Genomic DNA, 22525 nt, shown 5'->3' with positions numbered 1-22525 from the left:
CAACTTCCTCTAAAGACCCTTCAAGGGGTCAGATATTCCTACTATACATTCTTTTAGTTCACAGCACTAAGAGAACACACAGCAGTACAATCATACTTCTTTCCACTCATTAAACAAATACTAATTTAGTGCCAACTATGTGCCAGGCACTGAGATAAACCCTAGAGAAGCCACAGTCAGCAAAGAAATGTATTAATTCACTTAGTCTTTAAGAGAACTTTATGATAGGTACTATTTATTATTTTCATTACACATGAGAAACTTGCCCAATATCAAATGGCTAGTAATTATGGGAAATTGCTTCTTGTCCCTGCTAACTGCCATGTGTGTGTGAAATTCATAAAAATCTTGCCTATTCTTTAACCTACTTTACAGATTGTTATTTGAATACTTGGCAAAACAAAGATTCTTTCTGTAACCACCTTCTAGTTTATTGGTCATCACTCCAAGTGTTCAGAACTTCTACATGTCTACAAGTTAAAGTGGGTAAAGCAGACAAGCCTTATCTGCCCTTCATATTCCACCATACTCTGTTCTCTACCCTGCCTTCAGTAACTGCATGTCCTGGACTTCTCAAGGAAATAATGATTTGAATATTCAATCTATTAACTAATACATGTTAAATTTCAAATCGGAAACCATGGTCAACACTATTTCTATAATTAAAATACGGGAACATTCATTTTAAGTCTAAAGGATCAACTTGCTCTTGATCTCAAATATATCTCCTGCTTTCTAATGCTGTTTCTCTTTGCCCTCAAATGCAATGAAGTGGCTATTTTTCTCTACCTCTCCAGATGTACTACATCCTTAAAGCTCAGAAAATCTCATTTTTTCTGAAAACACTTCCCAGAGATATCAACCCACAATGGTATCCCCTTGATTTAGAGGCCAAAATGTTACCCCCTGATTTACTTAACATTTTACTTACTGATTTATACACTGTGATTTACTATCTTATATGTTTTTGTTTTATATCAATGTATGAAAAGCTCCATAATGGCCTGTCTTAGGGATTTGAATATGCCACAAATTATCCAGGATCTCTGACATCCAATAGTATTTATGAATAATCTCCTCCATACAGTTGAATATTCAAACAGTTTTGATTAAAAATAACATATATCAACATTAAAGTTAAAATGTCCAAAAGGTTTCCATATACTTGGCTACATTTTAAAATAAAGCAAATTCTGGAAATCAAACTCAAATATTGTAACATTTTGTGTCTATATTTTTTTTAAAATGAGACCAAAGGAGTCTTAGAAAGTGTGTAAGGTAGTGTCAAACAAAATTACCCACACCCAGTTGCTTTGAAACTAGTAACTGTCTCATGCATGAGCCCAGTGTGAGCAGAAAATCATGTCTGTGTGCATAGTTGTATTCTGAGCACAAACTAAAAATCATCTGACACTGCTTCATAAATTTTTGATTGTTACTTAAACAGTACATAGATTACCAAACAACCACCTCTCATCCCAGATTTGTGCATCATCTATGAAAATAATTGAGAACTAGACAATCAATCATGGGTAAACTTAAAATTAAAAAAAAAAGAAAGAAAAAAAGAAAAAGTATAAAAGTAAGTAGTGTACTTGACAAGATGTAGGGATAAAAGTAGAGAAATCAAAGTAGGGAAACCTTAAGGAGATCAGCAGGGGGCAGAAGGGGTCAGCAAAGAGAAGGATCAGTAGATGTAGATCAAATTACTTTTGGATCTTCAGGAAAGATGTTATCCACCAGGCGTTTGTAGCGAGGACGCAAAGCAGAACAGCAGCAACACACTCCTGTTCAAAAAAAAAAAAAAAAAAAGTTATAGAAATTAATATTGTAAACTGACCCAGAAATTCATTTCTGAATATTAGTGATCTAGGATTTAAAATACAAAGAAAAAGTTCAAACTGTCACAAATAGAAAAGGCATGCAAATTCAATTAAGTTGCTATGTAAGAAAATTAAATTTCTTTTCCCTTTCCCAAAGACATGTAGCTATTAAGAATTTGCACTAAGACTCTACCCCAAATCAAAAATCATCCTATTAGGCAAATGTATGATCTATATCTGCCCTCCCCCCATATCTCCTTTCTGAGCTCCTCTCCCACTACTCTCCGAACACATCCCCACCTGTGTGTACCAATCCACTCTACTCCAGTCACAATGGTCCCTCTCCTGATCCTAGGTACCCTCCTTGGATCTCTGATGTTACTGTTTCCTCTGCCTAGAACATGTCAAAAGATCTTATCAGACTGTCACTTTCTTTGATTATTCATTTAAATCTCTGACCACCCTTACCTTGCTCTGGTTTTCCATTGCACTTAACACCCTACATATTAAATAATTTTCCTACTGTGTTTATTGGTTAGGAACTGCTTTCCCTCACCAGGAAATAGCTCAGGTGAAGGCAAGGATAATTGTTTTGCTCACACATGAATCCCCAAAATTCAGAATAACACAGGGCACACAGCAGGCACCCAAATATTTGTGGAGTGAGTGCATGCACATATGAATGAATTTGTACTGTCCCTACTTTAACAATGCCTTCCCTACTGCTCTTTTCTACTTTTACAATGTAGCTCTGATTTAGCTTACTTGCAATTTCTTATGTAACTTCCTAACATGTCCCCCAGCCTCTTCCTATAGCTACCACATAGAGAGGGTATTTACAGCCCAATTCTAGCAATATGATTATAGTGAACCTCCAACAACTCACTGATACTGACTATGTAGAAATGTCCTAACATAACATCCTTCAAAACTTATAATCTCTTGTTACTAATCACTCTTTATACTTCATAAAATTAATATATTCCAAAATAGTTTAATTTTTAAATGAACATATTTTATTCTGTAAAAACATGTAAGAATATGTATTCTTATGACGAAAATTTTAAAAAGACTAAAGGATTTGAAACAAATATGACAAAAGACATATGTTTAATTTACAAACTTTTATAGAAATATGACCAACAAATAAATAGAAAAAGACATGATCCAGAAAACCTGGGTCTAGTCCAATTTTTTCTCTTAAATTGCTACATGGCTTGGGGAAGGCATAACAAGAGTGATAAGTGGGCCTATAATCTCAACAACTTAGGAGGCTAAAGTAGGATGATTTCAAGTACAAGACCAGCCTCAGCAACTAAGCAAGGCCCTAAGCAACTTGGCAAGATGTCTCAAAATAAAAAATAAAAAGACCTGGAGATGTGGCTCAGTGGTTAAGCATCCCTGGGTTCTCATGATTTATGAAACTAGTATGTGTAAGTAAGCATACTTAGGCTCTATATGCTGATATTTGTAAAATGCTATATATTGTTCAGGATATTTTTCATTAGAAGACAAAATATTCGAAAGAATTCAAATATTTCAAAGAGTTATCTTTTCAGATTATTAACATAAGAATACGTGAATCCTTTTTAGTTTCAAAAGCAAAACAAAGGTTTGGTTATGGAGGGGGGATAACAGCCAAAGTAGCAAAATCACCTTTCTGTATCTACTACACCTAATAAAAACTACATCAGATAAGTATTAATACTGGCATTAAAATTAATTAAAATCCATTATGTACTGAACAGCTCTCATAGTTCTAAGGTATCACAATAATATGGTAAGATTCATGTAAATACTTTGCTAACAGTAATGCAAGGTCAAATATAGTAAATTCAAATTGTTCTCATGACAAAGAATCAGGGCTATGGGGCTTAAAAACAAGTCCTAAAACTGCAAATTTTCATAAGAATGGCAAATTGTTATTTTCAGTGAGAAGATTCTTAAAAAGCTATTAAGATTCACTTAGGGCTGGGGATGTGGCTCAAGCGGTATCACGCTTGCCTGGCATGCATGCGGCCCGGGTTCGATCCTCAGCACCACATACAAACAAAGATGTTGTGTCTGCCGAAAAACTAAAAATAAATAAATAAATATTTTAAAAAAAAAAGACTCACTTACACTGACACATTCTGCTATCATACACTACATTTAGCTTAAAGGAGCTTAAAAAATAAAAGTGAACTTGAAATACAAACAATATCCTCAGTTCCCACTTCCAAGAAGCTTAGGTCTACTGAGGAAGACAGATGAGCAAAAGGCACAATGTCAACAGGCAGTCTGGAGCTAAAGAACAACAACCTTGGATTCATATCTGAGGTGAGTCTAAGGCCTCTAACTGTCCAGCTCAGCAGGCAGCTCCCATTCTCTTACTACTCCTAAGTTTCCTCACCAACGTAATAATGCCTTCTCCAGAATAATTGCAAAAAAATTATAAAGTTGTACTTAAGGCTCTCATTAAGCATTCAACAAAATGGCAGGCATTACCAGTAGTGAAGTAAAAGTAGTATTACAACCAGGGTAAACAGAAGGAGATGGAGGGGGCCTTTAGATTGTATTCCCAACAAGGTGAAAACCTTTGCTGAAAATTAATGATTTAAAACTTACAACAAATTTCATATATAGTTTATGAAAAACCTTTAAGCATCATTACCAGATAGGAGTAACTGCTATATTCTTATCACCACTTGTTCAGCACTATACCAAGGACTTTACAACATCACTCATTTACTCCTAGAATACCTCTCTAAGGTGGTTTGTTTAATGATTGAGGAAACAAGCTGATTTGCTCAATAACACACAAATGTTAAGGATCCAAGGAACTGTAATTCCATCCCACATCTGATGACTGCAGAGGGCAATTGCCACACTAAACTGAAGTACCACAAAAGGTTTTTTTTTGTTTTTTTTTTGTTTTTTTTTTAATATATCATGACCAATAAATGACCAATAAATCATGACCAATAAATCTGATTGCAAGAATGTGTGGACCTAACAGATGAGAACTGCACTTTCCATACAGGGAAATGAATGATCACAGAGCTTCTCAAGAAAGCCCAAAACCAAACAAAAACACCTCCTGTCCACTAACTATAAATACAAAGCTACCCACCATAAAGAGGACATGGGACATTAGGTTAAAGTACTCAATTTATAGGCTGGGGTTGTAGCTAAGTGGTAGAGTACTTGTTTAGCATGTATGAGGCCCTGGTTTCGATCCTCAGCACCACAAAAAAATAAATAAATAAAATAAAGATATTATATTCAACTACAACTAAAAAAATAAATATAACAAAAGTACTCAATTTACTCAGGTCTTTATAAATTATATCAAAGATAATAAGGTTAAAATGACTATATCTGAAATAATCATAAAAAGAATTACTCTATAAACAAGAGAATACTGTACTTATAAACATTATAAGAATATGTAAAATAAAACTATTGGACCTACTCAGGTATAAAAATGGCGCTGACTCTCCTGGTGAAGTGAATTCATATGGTTTTTCAAGTTCAGCAGCAGGTACCTGAACATAGTCCTTCATGCTGTGTGAGACTATGTTCTAGTTGATCTCCTGCTTCTATATCCTTTTACCTACTGTTCAGGAAGCATCTAGTTCACTTTACTTCTAATTAATTAGCAGAGGACACTAAAGTACTGTAGCTTCTTATCTAACTTGTTGACATCAAATATGAAGCTATCATGAACTTGATCATATCTGTATCAAATTCTGCTAGCAAGGCCAATTAGCTTAAGACACTATTAAAGTACTAACATTGCTAGTTTAATAAAAGTAAGTTTTCGTATCATTTAAAGGTCAGCCTACTTATGCTTTTTTTCTTTAGAGCAGTCCTTATTCCTTCTCATCCTAAGACCTTTTCCAACAAATTCACTTTGCATCCTAATACTGTCCATTTTTCAATATCTTCCCGATTTTTCTCTTCCAGTTAACAAGTCTAAGCAATGTAAATTTTCCTTTAAATTTAATTTTAGCATATAAAAAGAGAAAGCAATTATTCTTTCCCCACAGCATGTGGAAGATGAACCCCTGGCAAAGATATATCAGGAGAAGAGGCAGGAAGGCTTATGCAAGATGACTACAGTGGGTAAACAGAACTTGGGCACAGATGGAAAGGGAAATTATGACCAAAAAAGTGGCAGGCTGCATATTCTAGTAGTATAATAGGTTCAGGAGCAATCTGACTTAATAAGAGAAGAGGAAAATCCCATTGCTTAAATGCTACCATGCTACTGGGTACCTAGGATAAAGCTATGCTCCAAAACAAAAATGCTGTTGGCAGCACTATCACTGGAGTTGAAGCATGCTCAGATTCTATTTTGGAAACTGACTATATAACTTTGGTTAGGTTTGTTTCATCTCTAAAAGAAGAAAACAAACAGCATCCACACCTTCTATGTAGCAATTATATTATCTTATTTAATTTTTACATGTAATACAGTGGAAATTCAGTGACACAGAAGTCTTCAAATTTCATACTTTTAAATGGGAATGGATTACTGGATTTTGGTTCTTTATGTCTTCACCATATATTTCCATTATTGCACCTATAACCATTTATTGCATTTATTCATATGCTTGTTTGTATCACCATAGTAAGTCCCTCAGATGCAAAGCCCACATACTTTAAATGCTGTTGTGCATGTCTGGTATCTACCAGAGATTTACAAAACTGTTCCTTTCCTTAAACAAACACACAAAGTTCACGGATACATAAAATGAATTTAATGTTTATAGCTATGTGCTACAAAAATCAAATAACTATAAAGCTCATCACTGATCATGAAGCACTCAATAAATGCCAGAACAATATAATTTCTTGAGCAAACAGATGACAATGTCAACTGAATCATGTTTAACAATTCATGTTTTATTTTTAGACCTAGTAGAGGCCTCCTGCAATCAAAGTGAAAAGAGACAGACCTTTGTACAGGAAGACTTTTAAAATTCATAACTTCAAGAATTGTAGTTCTGTGGTGTCCAAAAACTTTCAAAGTGTATCCTCTCATATTCCCTTCAAGGTTAAAATTGAAAGTCAAGTCACTCGTTCACTTAGTGACAGAACAAGATGTTCACTTCAGACAATCAAAAACACTTAGCAATAAAACAGCTCTATTCACATATTCCCTTTCCAAACACTAGGACGTTTTATACACACACACGGACATGCACACACACACACAAAGAGCTTATGACATGGGTATTCTTTCTATACCAACAATTGTTAAGAACACTGCCAAAAACTATGGGAATCAAAATGGCAACTAATACTTGACACAGGTTTAAAAATTAAGTTATAAAACAAAATTTGGAAATTTGGGGAAAAAAGATTTCCAAAGTCAAATGATCACACCACCAAAGAAGAACATACAGAACTCAAGTGAAGAGCGACTTTGTTAGGAACAAGGACATAGAGTAGAATGCTCAGGGCTCCTCTGAAAAACAAGCAGAACAGGATTACAAGTACAAATCTGGTACAGCAAAGCAGGAGCATTGTGAACTGGAACAACGTGAGCATCACCAAGAAGGATAGCCCACAGAAAAATAAAAACACATACCTAGGGACCCAGAGCATTGAAAGAAACAAGGGAAGTGTTCCAAAAGAAGTATGAGAAAAGTATGGTGACTTAAAAGATATGGAGTCAAAGGAAAGGGAAGAAAATAGACTCTTATCTTCAGGAAAGTGCTCCTTTTAAAAGGATTTTAATCCATTAGAGGAGTATTTTATTACATGATTCCTTCCACACGTAATATACACCCTCTCTCCTTTCATTCTCAATTTCACTACTTCTTTTTTTTTTAATTCCCAGACACATAAACCTATGGAAAAGAGGACAACAAAGCAATAAATGGAATTAAAACTCCAATTCTGTTTAGAGGATGGCCTTCCTCTTGCTCTGCAATAGTTTGCTCTACACTAGATATAACAAACAATACTCTGTACATTTCCCCAAACTATTCTGAGATACTATCTGTATTTAAAAAAAAAAAAAAGCTTTTTTAAGAGTCAACTTATGATTCATCTATATTCAGATATTTTTCCTAGCACTGAATTTTTAATAAGAAAGTATTAGATACTAGATACCTCCTACTTAAAAGGAGTCAACTTACCGATTTATACCTAGTTTTAACATTACTGTGTACCATCATGCTTATCTGAAAAAATTTTAAATATTGCTCAATAGAGTTACTCAAAGACAAGAGCAATAAAATACAGGATAATTCTGGCTTTTAGAGGTAATATTCTGAAAAATTTCATTTGAAAAACTTTCTGCAATCATCATTTGGAAAAAACTTGATACAGACATTAAAACTGTAAAATATAATTCCTATTCACTTCAGCTGATGCTGACTTAGTCCACACACAAATGAGAAGCAATCCAGTGAATGACACAGAAACCAGATCTGTAACCAGGAAAGAAAAGCACTCCAACCCAGCACCACAGTACGCTGCACGTAGTCCATTCTATTTCTAAGACCATATCCTTTGACAATGCACATCACAGACCGTCTTTAAATGTGCTCAGGCAGCAGAGTCTTGGCAAGGAGAGTACACCACTCCTGTGTCCCAATCTCTGAAGGTAAGTAACCAGATGATGCAGAATTAAATGCCAAATGTTTTCTTTGATATAAGGAGGCTGATACATAGTGGGAAAGGGAGGGGGGAGCACGGGAGGAATAGATGAACTCTAGGTAGGGCAGAGGGATTGGAGGAGAAGGGAAGAGGATGGGGTCAGAAATGATGGTGGAACATGATGATCATTATTATCCAAAATACATATATGAAGACACAAATTGGTGTGAATATACTTTGTATGCAATCAGAGATATGAAAAATTGTGTTCTATATGTATGTGTAATAAGAATTGTAATGCATTGTAATGCATTCCACTGTCATATATAAATTAAGAAAACTGAAATAGTAATGCCAGTAGTAGAATAATGCCAAAATTACAAGAAAAGTTAATGTTTTTTGTGTATGTGATTGTTTTTGAAGACAATATGTAAGCAGTGACTTTCCTCTTTAATCCAAACCACTCTAGTGATGTTACTTTTCAGAGGGAGAGGATTGACTATGTAATGATCCATGACAGAGATTAGAAAGAGCTTTAGGAATCATGATTTAAAGGGAGAAAAACAGGAAGGCAAGAGACAAGCAAATCAGACTCCACAGAATTTATAACAAAACTTACAAAGTAAAATACTAAACACCAACCAGCATGTTTTTAAGAATCCTACTAAAATTAACAAAAATACTGACAAAAATTTTTAAAATATTGTTTTAAATCCCTTAATCTTTAAAAGGATATATAACATCCACTTAGGCAAAGTTGGCAAACTCCAGCCATCTCTGGAGTATATTTCAATAAATTGATACCTTCAGCACTTTCTACAGGAATTAACTTCAACTTCTCAGATTTAACCTTGGCAAATATACAAAATAGTAAAGCTACCCAAAAATATAGCAATCTTTTACTTTAAAAATAAAATAGATATTCAACATGTAGTGACAGTTTAATTTGATAGAAAACAAACAACAAACCAACTTACGACTTTTTCCTTAGTTTGTTTATAAATTGCATATTTCCTGCAAAAGACTCTTATTAAGTAACCTAAACAAATTATCATCTATCACTACAAAATAATGTTATATGCCTTTTGAAAACTATTTTTATTATATGGATGAGTAGACATAAGTTAATGGTCCAATAATTTTCAACCATTTCAAATCCATTTTAAAAGAACAACATTTCTTGAAATAGCCAAAAGCTTCTAGTTCAAATATACAACTAAATTAAAAATCACACATACAAATCATAAAAATTCTTATCAAAAATCAAGATTTTACTCGTGCTACTTATTGGATAGCCAAAATTGAAGGTCTACAAAATATGAGCCATTAATAACACAACAAAAGATGGGGTGTGAAACTCCTGATATGCCCCTATGAACAAGCAAGAAAGGGAAGCAATGAATTTGCAAATGACTGATTTAGATGGTCTCAAGGTCTAAAGGTGTTAACATAATCTAGCATCTTGAGAGGAACTGAGGGTGGTATTATTAATTATGGCAGCAGCAGTGGCATAAACTTTGACTCTCCCAGGCAAACCAAGACCTAGATTATTCTACTTACTCTCTTTGAATATTCAGACATTTTAAAAAGCATCTAATACACTCAAATTTTCACAGTTACAACTAAAAAATGAGGAAAAAGCAGCTACAATCCAACCAAAGCAGATAAAATAAGGTAAACATATAAACCTGGGAAAGAAAGAAACCTGGTTTTTAAAAACATTTTAAAACAAAATAAAAAACTATGCATTTACCTAACTTTAATATTTCTGGTATATACGTAAAATCATAATATGTCAAATAATGCAATAATTTTTATAAGTTAATTACCTGAATGTTGGTGATTAAAATGTTCTACAAAATGTCTACTACATTCAAGGTACTAGCTAAGCAAATAGGTAATGTGCAATTAACTCATAAAAGTGATTCCTAAGATTGTAAGAAAAATGAGTGTTAGAGAAAAAAATGAGTATTAGAGAAAATGTAAGTATTCCTCTGATAAAAATAAAAGATACAAACAAAATCATCATAAAGACAAATGACTGCACTAATCCTCAGTCTCTTAGTAGAATTACATAGACCTAACTATGTGGATTTTTCTGTCATATTGTTAACATTAACACATCTACAAGAAATAATTACCATCACTTCCAACTCCCTAATAAAATCAACATCCTTAAGAGACTACTATTTGTACAGTTTTTATTTATTTTCTTATGTTAAATGTCACCTCTGCAGTCTGTCTCTATACTACCAGGACTCTCAGGGTAGCCTGAAGAATCTCCCGAAACACTTTTAAAAGTGCATGTTTTCCTGACCCAACCTGGACCTTCTGAATCAATCCCTGGGGTAGGACACTGGGATACCTATTTCTAAATATCAGCATCACCCTCCTCCCCATGCCGCCACCCTTGTGCTCATCTGAGTTTCAGAGACACTGCTCTAGAGAACTAGACTTTTGTATAACAATTTAAAGAAGTAAGTCTAGGGCTTGCCTTATTATGTACTTCAGGTGTTTGAGACACTCTCCTTACCTAAGTTATGCAACAGATAAAAAGTTATGAAGTATACTGCTCCTATAAGATCATCTTACATTATCACAATAGCTGAATTACATAAAGCACTATACAGGATGCCAGATAAGTAACAGAAGTGATAAATGCAAGGACCTTTAGAAAATTCTTCACAGGAGATGCTGACATGGTAAAGACCTAACACTGGCAACAATGTATTGGTATTTGTGGCAGACATTTCTAGAATTCAAATGCTGCCAGCATTTCTCCTGGGAAGTAGATTTTTCCAAGCAATTTGTATACAGAAATACTTTGCAGCCTCATGCTGGAAATAAATCAGGATGGGGTCATAAATGGCCTTTAAAACACTAGACAAGGACTACGGGTGAAGGAAAACCAATTAACATGACCAGACTTTTCACTTTTTTTTTTTTTTTAATAATTGCAAGCAGATTTTTCAGACTTTTCTTTTTCCTAAAATTGCTCTAGAATGCCTTTCTGTATTTCATACTACCATGTCCTTAAAATTACCACAGTTCTTGGGCTTTATTTCCCATGCCATCATTAGAGAAAGAGTTACACTGTTTGGAAGAACTAGTGTCCTTATCTGCCCTACAGAAGACCTTTGCTATAGTATACGAGAGGAAGAGTAAATTATTTTCTAGTGAGTCTAACAGGAACTGAGCATGCCCTAAGACAAACTCCAAATCTGCAGCACCTACACAGGGCACAGTACAAAGTAAAAGCTCAATATCTATGCACTGAAGGAATGAATAATGTACTGAAGGAATGAACAAACAAAACAATGCTCAAAGGTTTCTCTGACAGAGTTTTATTCTGTGATTCACTCTTCCTGTTTCTATGTGATAAGCACACATGCAGCTGGAAGTCTGCCTCTTTGCGTGACCAATTCGGAATTACAGAAGTCTGAGTCAGTATGAGCACCTTGAAAAATTCTGGGTATTTGTTTTGCTGACCTGGAATGTCCCCTTAGATATACTGGTGGAAGATCTAGATTTGTGAGGAAAATACTAGAAAGCTTAGTGATGGGAAAAAGTCAAGATGCATTCTCCAACCTAGCTTTACTAGCAGTAAAGCTATGTTTCAGTTAGCTCCAAACTCAGAAGGGACTGCTACTATCTAAAAATCAACAAATATAGATGTCTCAGAAATATACCTGATTGGGAAAAATATGTAGACTCAATCTCATTTATTCTTTTAATATGCATTATGCTCAATGTGTACTTGCACACACCTATACATTCATGTGTAGGAGGGTAAATACAGGCCGTAATCCTCTGGCCATTAGTAACTCACAATTGGTGAGAGAAGATAATCACATGCAGAGAGAATTGTAACAACTATGACAGAACAGGTTGCTATGGAACAAGCATAAGAGAGAAAGAATTATTAAAGGAATGATCCACCTCAAAGGAGGAAATGAAACAGAAGACATCTGAAGAAACAGGAAGACAACTATAGTGTTTGGGGAAAAAAGAGGAGGTTTTTCAAATCTGGTCCTTTTTTCTGCACAACTATCAATCACATGGATAGGTGATATAGGGGCTTCTAAAAATGCTCCAGGATAAGAAAACAACAGAAAAAAAGAAATTAAGAATATTTTTCAATGCAAGTAAACATGAAAACATGATTTTACAGTGACATAATTTAAAATAACTAGATGAATCAAATATTTGGCCTAAAATAAAAGTGTCAATTTCAGAATGACTAGATTGAAAATTATCTACGATAATGTGGGAAGACTGACTACAGAGTTTACAAAATTACAGCTTCTTATTAAAAAGAATGAGCAAGAAGTATCCCTTATAAGAATCCACTAACATTTTATCACTATCTTAGTTTTTAGAAAGGCAAATTTTCTATCTAAAATATAGAAGTTAAATTATATTTTGCAATTTTTGAAGTAGAAAATGACTGATTAGAATGAGACCAAAGTAAAAGGAAAATTCTACTAAAATAAATAACTGAAGGGTAAAAGAATTAAGTGTCTACAGAAACCCCACCATTTGGCATTTGCTGCTGAAGATATGATAAGAGCAGGGTTTCTTCCAAAAGGATGAAGACTGGGTCTTATTCTAATAATAGATACAGTAACAGAAATTCCACTTTTGAAGAGTTCTTCCAAGACAATCGAACATTTTGACCACTTCACCAGTCAACTAATCAAAGCAGGTTTATGATGTACCCACTACATGCAAGGTACCATAGTACCTTGCATAAACTACATAAATTTATGTATATGTGCCATGTATAAAATACATAGGTAAAATTTTAAGTATTCTAGATATTATATCTTTGCCAAAAGACAATTTTAAGATTATAATTGCAGAATTATTGTCAGTAATATTTGAGAAACTATGATGAACAAGTTCTAAAAGATTGAGAATTCACAGGCTCAAGTGGTTTGGTTTTACATCTGTTCTTGTTCCCAAGTCGATTCATGCAGCTAGAGCTATTCTTATGTGCTCACTTCTTTTTGTCTTCTGCTGAAATAATAAAAATAAGTCAATTTCCAGTAAGAGAGCTAAATGTAAGGTTGCAAATCAGCATCAACACAATCCTTAACAAAACTGGCTAACTGCAGAATAAAATGCAGGAGGAAGTGGGACAAGCCACAAAGTGTATTTGTGTTGCTTTCCGTATCAGTTGCTTTCATTTTAGTGTACCTTAAACAATTTTTTTTTTTTTTTTTTTATCAGTGATTGAACCCAGGGGCACATGACCACTGAGCCACATCCCCAATCCTTTCTATTTTTTATTTTGTGACACGGTCTCATTAAGTTGCTCAGGGCCTTCCTAAATTGCTGAGGCTGGCTTTGAGGTTGTGATCCTCCCATCTCCACCTTAAAGCTGCTGGGATGACAAGTGTATACCACCTCACTGGGCAACACATCAGATCTTAAGGTTCCCATAATGAAAAACAATTCTAAGTACTTGTTTTATCTTCTTGCCCAGCCAACACCACGAAACACAAATGACCAAATTTATTAATGACCTAAAAGAATACAAGTGTTCATTACATTTATAGATAAGGATCGACAAAAACAATTGGCCTCTCTCAATTTCTACAAATTGCATATAGAACAAGTTGTCTGTGGCCTTGCTAAGTTGCTGAGGTTGGCTTTGAACTAGAGATCCTCCTGCCTAAGCCTGCTGAGCAGATCCTCAAAATTTTTGAAGATCTTGCACAAATGGGTAAATTTGGACTTAACTTTGCAATCAATGTGAAGAACACAAAATATATGAATAGGGTAGAAGCATGATGAAAACAGTGCAATTATGAATCAATGTCTAAGGACCAAAAAGAGTACTTGGTAAAAAAAAAAAAAAAAATCTAAAATAATCTACAATAACTATGAAGGAAAACGCAGAGTCAAACAAAGTAAGGTTCAAAGATTTTATTTATTTATTTTTTAGTTGTAGATGGACACAGTATCTTTATTTTATTTATTTTTATGTGGTGTTGAGGATCGAACCCAGTGCCTCACACATGCGACGCAAGTGCTCTGCCACTGAGTTACAAACCCAGCTCTTCAAAGATCTTTTGATTAAAACCTGGTTTAAGTCAACTGTTCCCAAAAGTAATAATTTAAAAGCATTAACTTAGTGGGCTGGGGATGTGGCTCAAGCGGTAGTGCGCTCGCCTGGCATGTGTGCGGCCCGGGTTCGATCCTTAGCACCACATACAAACAAAGATGTTGTGTCCGCCGAAAAACTAAAAAACAATAAATATTAAAATAAATAAATAAATGAAAGCATTAACTTAAGTCAACTAAAGAGTAAATTTAAAAAAAAAATATCATATTTTCAGACTTCTATTAAAATAGCTTTAATCAGTTTAATAGATATTATTAATAATATTATTCCTAAGGACAAAAAATTACTGAAGAGGGTATATAGAAATGAATACTGTACTATAATAGTCCTACTTTGGTAACAAATAACTGTACACTGCTCTTCAGTGTTCATGAGAAACAATTTAATAAGCCAAGAAGAATTGTATGAAACAGCAACACTTTCAGCAAGATACACTAATTACAATAAAGTATCAGAGACTTGGAATGCAAGTTAAAAGTAAAAAATGCTAATCCATGTGCACTAGGTTTTGAATTTTAATTATTCAAAGAAAGAAGAAACTTATTATCAATGCCTAAATTATCAATACCTATTTCCAAGTCTACTCCATGCACATTCCTACTGTCACTGCTTTTTGATAGGTCAAAGGATACAGCAAAAGTTGGAGAGACAGTTTGGTGCAAAGCAATTCCTCACACTGTACACCAGAAATGAAAGTTAAAATAAGAAGCTCTGACTCAGTTAGTTAATAACTTATTCCCATTTTTTTCTCATTTTTTACACTGATACTTCCCTTCAGAAATTAATTTGTTATGTACTTGGCAAGAAAATCTACTTATATTCCTGGTCAACAAAACACTACACTAAAACCACATGAACCTTTACAGTTCAAATCTATACCCACAATAATGAGCCTGTATTCTTTCCGAGAAGACATCTGAATGTAGCACATCCAACTTGTTAGAAGCAAAAACAGAAAAACTCTGATATTCCCGTATATGCTACTGAAAAGACTGAAGTTTACATAAGGCAAAATGAACATATTAAAAGGACTGTGAGTATAAAACATTTTTATATCACACATTGAGAATAGACATTATTATTAATATAGTATACTCAATTAAACCATTTGTAAGATGCTTCGTTCAGAACATACCTACAAACCCCCAAATACTTACTCACTTTTTCATTCTAATGTAATACTCATATTTCAAGTACTTAAATGAAGGTTTGATGTTAGTAAAAGAAAAAGTGACTATACAGACAGAATAAAAGTGGAACAGATAATATGCATTCAAAGTGAGATAATATGAATTCCAGTTACAAAAACTTCTGGAGATGAAATCTCTTTTTAAGTTATGAGATAGACAGTCCAACAATTTCAAACAGCTCTTATAAAACTGAACTGGTAAGTCAAGAAACAAACTACTGAAACAGAAGGACAAAGAGGGGGGAGCATAATCATATTCCTAGAAAACCAAGGCAAACGGTCAGAACAAGTGGGAGGGTTATGAGTTGTCAGGCTCAAGTACATCAATTTGTGGAAACTGGAGGATTAAAGAGAGAAGTTAAAGTAAAGCTGATTTTTAAAAGCAAAGGACAACTGTAAGGGCTGAGTTGTGTTGCCAAAAAAAAAAAGCTGAAATCCTAGCCCTAGTTCCTCTTATTTGCAAGTAAGGGATTTGCAAATGTAATAAGTTAAAATGAAGCCACACAGGATTAGGGTAGGCCTTAAATTCAATGGCTGTTATTGTATACAGAGAAAGAAAAATATGGAGACACACAGGAAAAATGTCCTGTGTGTTATCTATACCACTTTTTATTAAGACATGGGTATTCTGAAGAAAGGAAGATGCTTGCCAATCAAAGAACTCAAAAGACTGCCAACAAACACCAGAAGCTAGATAAGGAAGAGTTCTTCCTAGGGCCTTAGAAGGTGAAATCCATTGCTGCTACTCAAACCTTGATTTAGGATTTCTGGGCTGCAGAACTGTGAGAAGAAAATATTGTTGTATTAAGCCACTTAGTTTGTGGTTCCTTGTGATGGCAGCTCTAAAAAATTAATGCAAATAAGATTTCATATAACACATAGACCATTAAACTCTCTATTTAATAGACATGTGCCATCCTGAAATTAACTCAAATGCCAAAAAGACTTTAAGTCAACCCCCAGAGAATTTAATTCATTCCTTGCTATTTCAGTCAACCAACCTGAAGCATTCTTTTCCCACCCCAAGAATAGAATACAAAAATAACTGAAACAAGGAAATAAGGAATTTTTCCTCAATCTACCAATTTGTTTCAAGTGCTTCACTTGAGTTTAGAGACAGTTTGGTGCAAAGCAAAAATAAATATCTGGTCTTAGTAAAGAAAAAGTAATTATACCATCAGTTCACATCCAAGTTTTACAAATGAGCAAGATTAAAAAATTAAAACATTGTCAACAAAAAAATCAGTTCCACTTTCATATCTCAAATACACTTATTGTGGGTTGAATTATATCCCCCATCACACACATACACAAAAGTTATCTTGAATTCCTAATTCCTAATGCCATGGAATATGACCAGATTTGGTGAAAAGGTCTTTGCAGAGGTAATCAAGTTAGGGTAAGATCATTAAGGCAGGCCCTAATCCAATACAACTGGTATTTGGAGACAGACACGTACACAGGAGAACTACAGATAGATGGACATCTCAAGTCAGAGAGAGGTTTAGAAAAGATCCTTCCCTCACAATCCTCAAAGGAACCAGTCCTGCCAACAGCTTGATTTCAGATTTCACCCCTAGAATTATGAGACAAATAAATGTCTACTATCTACCACTCAGCTGTGGTATTTTGTCACAGGCAGCCCTGACAAACTAGTACCACATCAATTAATAAACCCAAGTGTCTGACAGAGGCACAAATTCTGGTTTCATGGACAAAGTTCAAAATGAAAAACCCAAAGACCTAGAGGTCATTAATAGCTACAGGACCTAATATACCCTTCATCTGCCAGTCTCATTCTTTCCAAAAGCTTTCAACAAATGTTTTAGTGTTGACTACATTCTAGATTTTATCTTACTCCATCTTCAGAATCACCCTATAAGTTAGGTACTAATACTTAAAAATAGAGAGTCAGAAAGGTAAAAGTAATTGGTGCTAGGTCACAATAGCTAGAAGTATCAATTTAAAAACTTGTGCTCTAAACACTTTGTGTACTACAATGCCTTCCAGAGATGGCACTTAAAAAAAATATATGAACTAATTTGAAGACTAAAGCAACATAGCCAAAATGTTTTGCAGCTATCAAAATATTATTCAATTATTAACATCTACTCTCCTGAGGTTAAAAAAAACAGGTATGATTCTAGAGAACTACCTGAGAAACTGTCACATTACAAAGCTTACCAGCTCCAGAAATTATCTTCTTTTCTTATTATAGGTTACTCTGAACTCTAAAATCTTCCTAAAAATATGAAAGAAAAAAATGAGAAGCCTTAATGTGGCTATTAAGAGTGCCTCTACAAGAAGTTACTTGTAAACTCCCAACATAACAGCCACAGCTGGGTCTAGGATGTCTTAGAAGTTTTCCCTTACAGAGTGTGCTATGAATTCCAATTGCATGACACACTTGGGTAAGAGTGTCCCAAGACTAACAAGGAAAATACTGGACATATTTATGAGTCTTTCATAAAATTCTAGCAGCAAATATACCCTTAAGCAAGCTTCAGTTTTGAAGCCAAGGACCCATTTTAATTTTGCAAAGATAAGGTGGCAGTCTTCTTGAGCATGCAGAGGAAAAGTCTATTTAATTCTCCCTTGCCACATTAAAAAAAAATTTTAATTTAATTATAGGAATCTGGTAAGGGATACTTTCAGGTTTTTAAACTTAAAAATGTATCACATAGTTTAAAAATTCAGAGATTAATATCTCTAACAAGAAGGTTTAAAAGAACTGGAATTTCTGAATCTTTTATTTTGACTACTGAATCAAAATCTAGGGGGAAAGAAATATAAATCTGGGAATTTATATTTCCCAAAACTTCTCAATTACCTTCTAAAGTTTTTGTTGAACAAAAATAAAGTATTCCCATACTTTAAAAATAGATTAAGGACTAGGATGTGGCTCAGTGGTAGAGCGCTCATCTAGCAAGTGTGGGGCCCTGGATTCGATCCTCAGTACCACATAAAAATGAATAAATAAAGGTATTATGTCCACTACAACTAAAAAATAAATGTTTAAAAAACATAGATTAATGTTATGATTAAATAATCTTTAAAACTGTATCAATGAAGCCATTTTTAAAAATCTATTCTTTCTTTAATATCCTTATTGTGACTTCAATATGCTTTTGTAATACTAAGGTCACAGTTCAAAACACTACTACTATTCTATTATCCACTAAGAAAACCTGAATAATATTAATAATAATAGATATAAGTGGAGTTTTCTGCAGTTTAGCTGAGCTCTAACAAAAGCACTGTGTCTACTTAAGTAAAAAAGACAATATAGGTTAAGAAAATAAACCCATAGTCAAAAGATAGTAACTGTTACCATATTAAATACAGCAAATCTATCATCGACAATGACTAGGATCTCTAAACTAACTAGACTGGTTTGGATTATTTAAAATTATAAGTCCTCTGACATTTCACAAGTAGAATATGAGCTATTTCAGGCAAAATCCAAAACCACTTTACAATTCCTGAATTATTTAAATTTTAACAAACTTTGATTTCCTCATTAGTCATAGAGTAACAAAAAGTGTTAAATCTGTGGGAGTGTTTTTAACTTCCAAAATTATTTTTAGAAGAAATACATTTAATATACCAACAGCACTAACTCTTCTTATAGATTCTACAACACCCACATCATCTATGCCATATGTTAAAAGATTTTCATTTGCATTGAGAGGATTAAATTCTCTGGTTAAACAATAACTGAAATGAAAGGTAATATTCTAATTACGTTATCTTAAAAGAATACATTTTTGAATAATTTATCCACAGTTTGAAGACAGCAAGACATAATACAGGATATGCTTGGCAGACTTAACTAAGTGGAAAGTTCAATAAAAAGTTATTACTAATTTAAATATTCAAGTTTCTATACTTAATATATTCTCCCTAAACTTCCAACTGAAACAGAAACTCTAAACATTTATTTCATTTTGAGATTTTAGGTCATACAAAGTCAAAAGCCTAATACTTTAAATTTTATATATACATTTAAAAAATTTATCCCAACTACACACAGTGATCACAATATATACCAAGAAGGCAATCAAATCTTTGCTAATCAATATTTTTAAATGGATCACAATCTAAAATCTGATGCTACCTTAGGAATTCAATGAATTGCTAAATTACCTCAAGTTTAAAGGTAAGGGTCATTACTAGTGATGGCTTGTAATACAAATACACAAACCCATTTTTAGTAGCATTATATATAAAGAAAGAATCTTTGGAAAGCTGCATGTTTGTGCTATTCTGTTTATTATGGCAACTAGAAAAATAAACTTATTTTACTCTTCAAAATAAAAAGAATCCATAGAAAATTTTCTCACTTCTATGCTGGTACTCATGTGCTGAATTACAGTGTAATTTCAGATAAAAATATTAAGAATGGTTGAATCAATTGCCATTTTGGCAAGAACACAGCAACTAAGCCACAATTACACCCAGCCTTTGCTAATGTTCTCTGAACCAGCATACAAAGGACTATAACAATTTTTCAATCTTCCATCAGCACGTTGCTGCACCATATCATGGGAAACCCAATGGAAAGAATATTAATATTTCTGTGTTGCTCAAAAAAGAGAACAGAATTCATTCACTTTCATGCCAAGCAAATACATAGTAACAATCAGAGAGGAACAGAAAGGAGAGTAGCATTCACTGTGGAAGGAGTGATGCTCACTGATGATTGTAAGTTTCTAACTGCCCCTTAATTCTTTGAAATAAGCAGATCTCCAGTAACCTCACATACACATTATATCTGCTGCCAGCAAATCATCCAGTTCTTTCACAATAATGAGACTCAAACGAGACAGCATAGGCAGGATAAATCACTAACAGTTTAGTTAGTTTTACATGATTTGTTTTAGATTACATATGTGGAGGTGCCCTAACTTCTACTTGCAAACTGCACAATTAAGAGTTTACATCCTCTCACCCAAGTATAATTTGACAATCTCTTCCCCTAGTCAGGAAGTAGTAATAAGTACATACATACAGCAAACTGTGAGCCATAACATTTCACAAATTTTCTCTTTTATAACAGCACAGAACAAACTATACCAGACTACCCACTTTTTGTTTTTCTTGCTATTTTTGAATATTCAAATTCTAAAAAACAAACAAACAAAAAACAACAATAACAAAAAAAAAACACAAAAAAAAAACAAATGGAAGATCATCTGAGTTTTGCACAACCCTGTCATGCAAACATTTTGGGCAATGCTATTTGTTTCAAAAATGTCCTACCTGCTCTCTTTGGGTCTCCTGTCTCATTCTAACCTTAAATGAAGATGCTCCTGGAAGATTTGTCTTCAGCCTCTTCACAACCTATCCTTTGGTAATTTTATCCAGTTATTCCTACAAATGTACCCAGAATGCCCATAAGGCACCACACACTCATCATATCCTAAAATGGACTCATCTTCCAACTCAACTCTCCCAAACTACTCCTCCTCCAAAAAATCCTTATAGAAAACCAGAGCAATTAACTCACAGGAGAAAGCCAGAAACCTGTGAATCCTGACTCCTCCTCCTACCTCTACCCTTCATCCAATTAATCTTATCAATTACTTCCTCATTAGTGTTCACATTTGTCCACTGCAATCCTATCCTACCATCACCATCCAAGTTCAAAGCTCCTCACTCAGACTATTATAATTTTATAACCTCTAGCGGCTCTCCCCCAACCTCACTTCCATGTTTCCACAGCAACCTGCTTCTCTTGTATTAACATACTTTACATTTACTCGATTCACTCATTCACACTGACTAGTAGCATAGGTCAGGGACTGCCTATAGCAAAAGCTATGCATACAGCAGTGAAGGAAACAGGTATAGCCCTCATACCCACCAGACTAAGCTTCAATGGGCAAGGACAATGTCTATGATAATGTCCACATGCCCAGGATGCAAATAACACAGTATCCTCGGTGTCTAGCAGAGTACATAACACATATTAGGTGTTCAGTAAAAATGTGTTGAACAGAAGACAAATAACTAATTTCTCTCCAAATATATAAAAACATATCTACACACACAGCATTTCAAATCTTCACCTTCCCCAGTATTAATGTCACCTCCACTGCCTGTAGGTTATATCCACCTGCATGACTTACCTCAAACATTATCCCTAAACCAGCACTTCCCCTGTGTTCATTATTTCTGTAATAGTTTTTAAGACACTCAACCTTCCTAACACTCTGCCCCACTGTCCCAGATGTGGAACATCTATGTTACATCATAATACAATTACAACTATAATATTAATGTAATACTATATAAGCTCTAGATTATTATTTCCAATCCATTTTAATGTTCTTGTGTCAATTTTGTTGAAATAAAATTAAAAACTTGGGAGTCAATGAGGTTATCTTCCACTCATTTTCCCCTTACCTTCCTCTTCCCCTGAATCCCCAGAGCCCGTTCTCATGATGCTTGCCACTTCCTTTTCAGGGTTATACCTACCTATACACCCTTTAATAAATGGAATAAATTTTTGGAAGCTAGGGGCTGCTTTATTAAACTGTATTCTCCACTTAGCAGTGTCTTTCAAATGTGGGCATTATAATGTTTACTAAATAAATGAGTCCCTAAAAGAAAGCCAACAAGAAAACAAGCAAAGCTGGAAGAGAACATGTGTGACTCCAAAAGCATAGCCACATTGTCTGTCACTGAAATGACTACAAAATTTTCAGTCTTGGAGATCATTAGAGCAAAATAGGTCAGACACCATTAGTTAAATGACTTTGTTTTTTGCCTCTAGGTTCCCAAGCT

At 34.1% G+C, this 22525-nt stretch overlaps 1 protein-coding gene across 3 annotated transcripts in view; it reads right to left on the bottom strand.

The window, feature by feature from the left end:
• Nucleotides 1-21185, bottom strand: part of Efr3a (EFR3 homolog A) — a 74743-nt gene extending 53558 nt beyond the window's left edge. The window contains exons 1-2 of one of the 3 annotated variants that reach the window (XM_015486485.2): nucleotides 20999-21185; nucleotides 1711-1787 (exon numbers count right to left, since the gene is read on the bottom strand). The gene's annotated coding sequence lies outside the window, so the exon portion shown is untranslated. Of the gene's footprint in view, nucleotides 1-1641; nucleotides 1788-20998 lie in introns of all 3 variants that reach the window. The other 2 variants (XM_015486484.2, XM_015486483.2) reach the window with 2 other exon arrangements.
• Nucleotides 21186-22525: the final 1340 nt, after the last annotated feature.

The sequence above is a fragment of the Marmota marmota genome, unplaced genomic scaffold, assembly GCF_001458135.2.
Source record: "Marmota marmota marmota unplaced genomic scaffold, marMar, whole genome shotgun sequence".
Taxonomy (NCBI): domain Eukaryota; kingdom Metazoa; phylum Chordata; class Mammalia; order Rodentia; family Sciuridae; genus Marmota; species Marmota marmota.
Note: the sequence above shows the minus strand (reverse complement) of the source record. Positions and strands in the feature narration are given on the sequence as shown.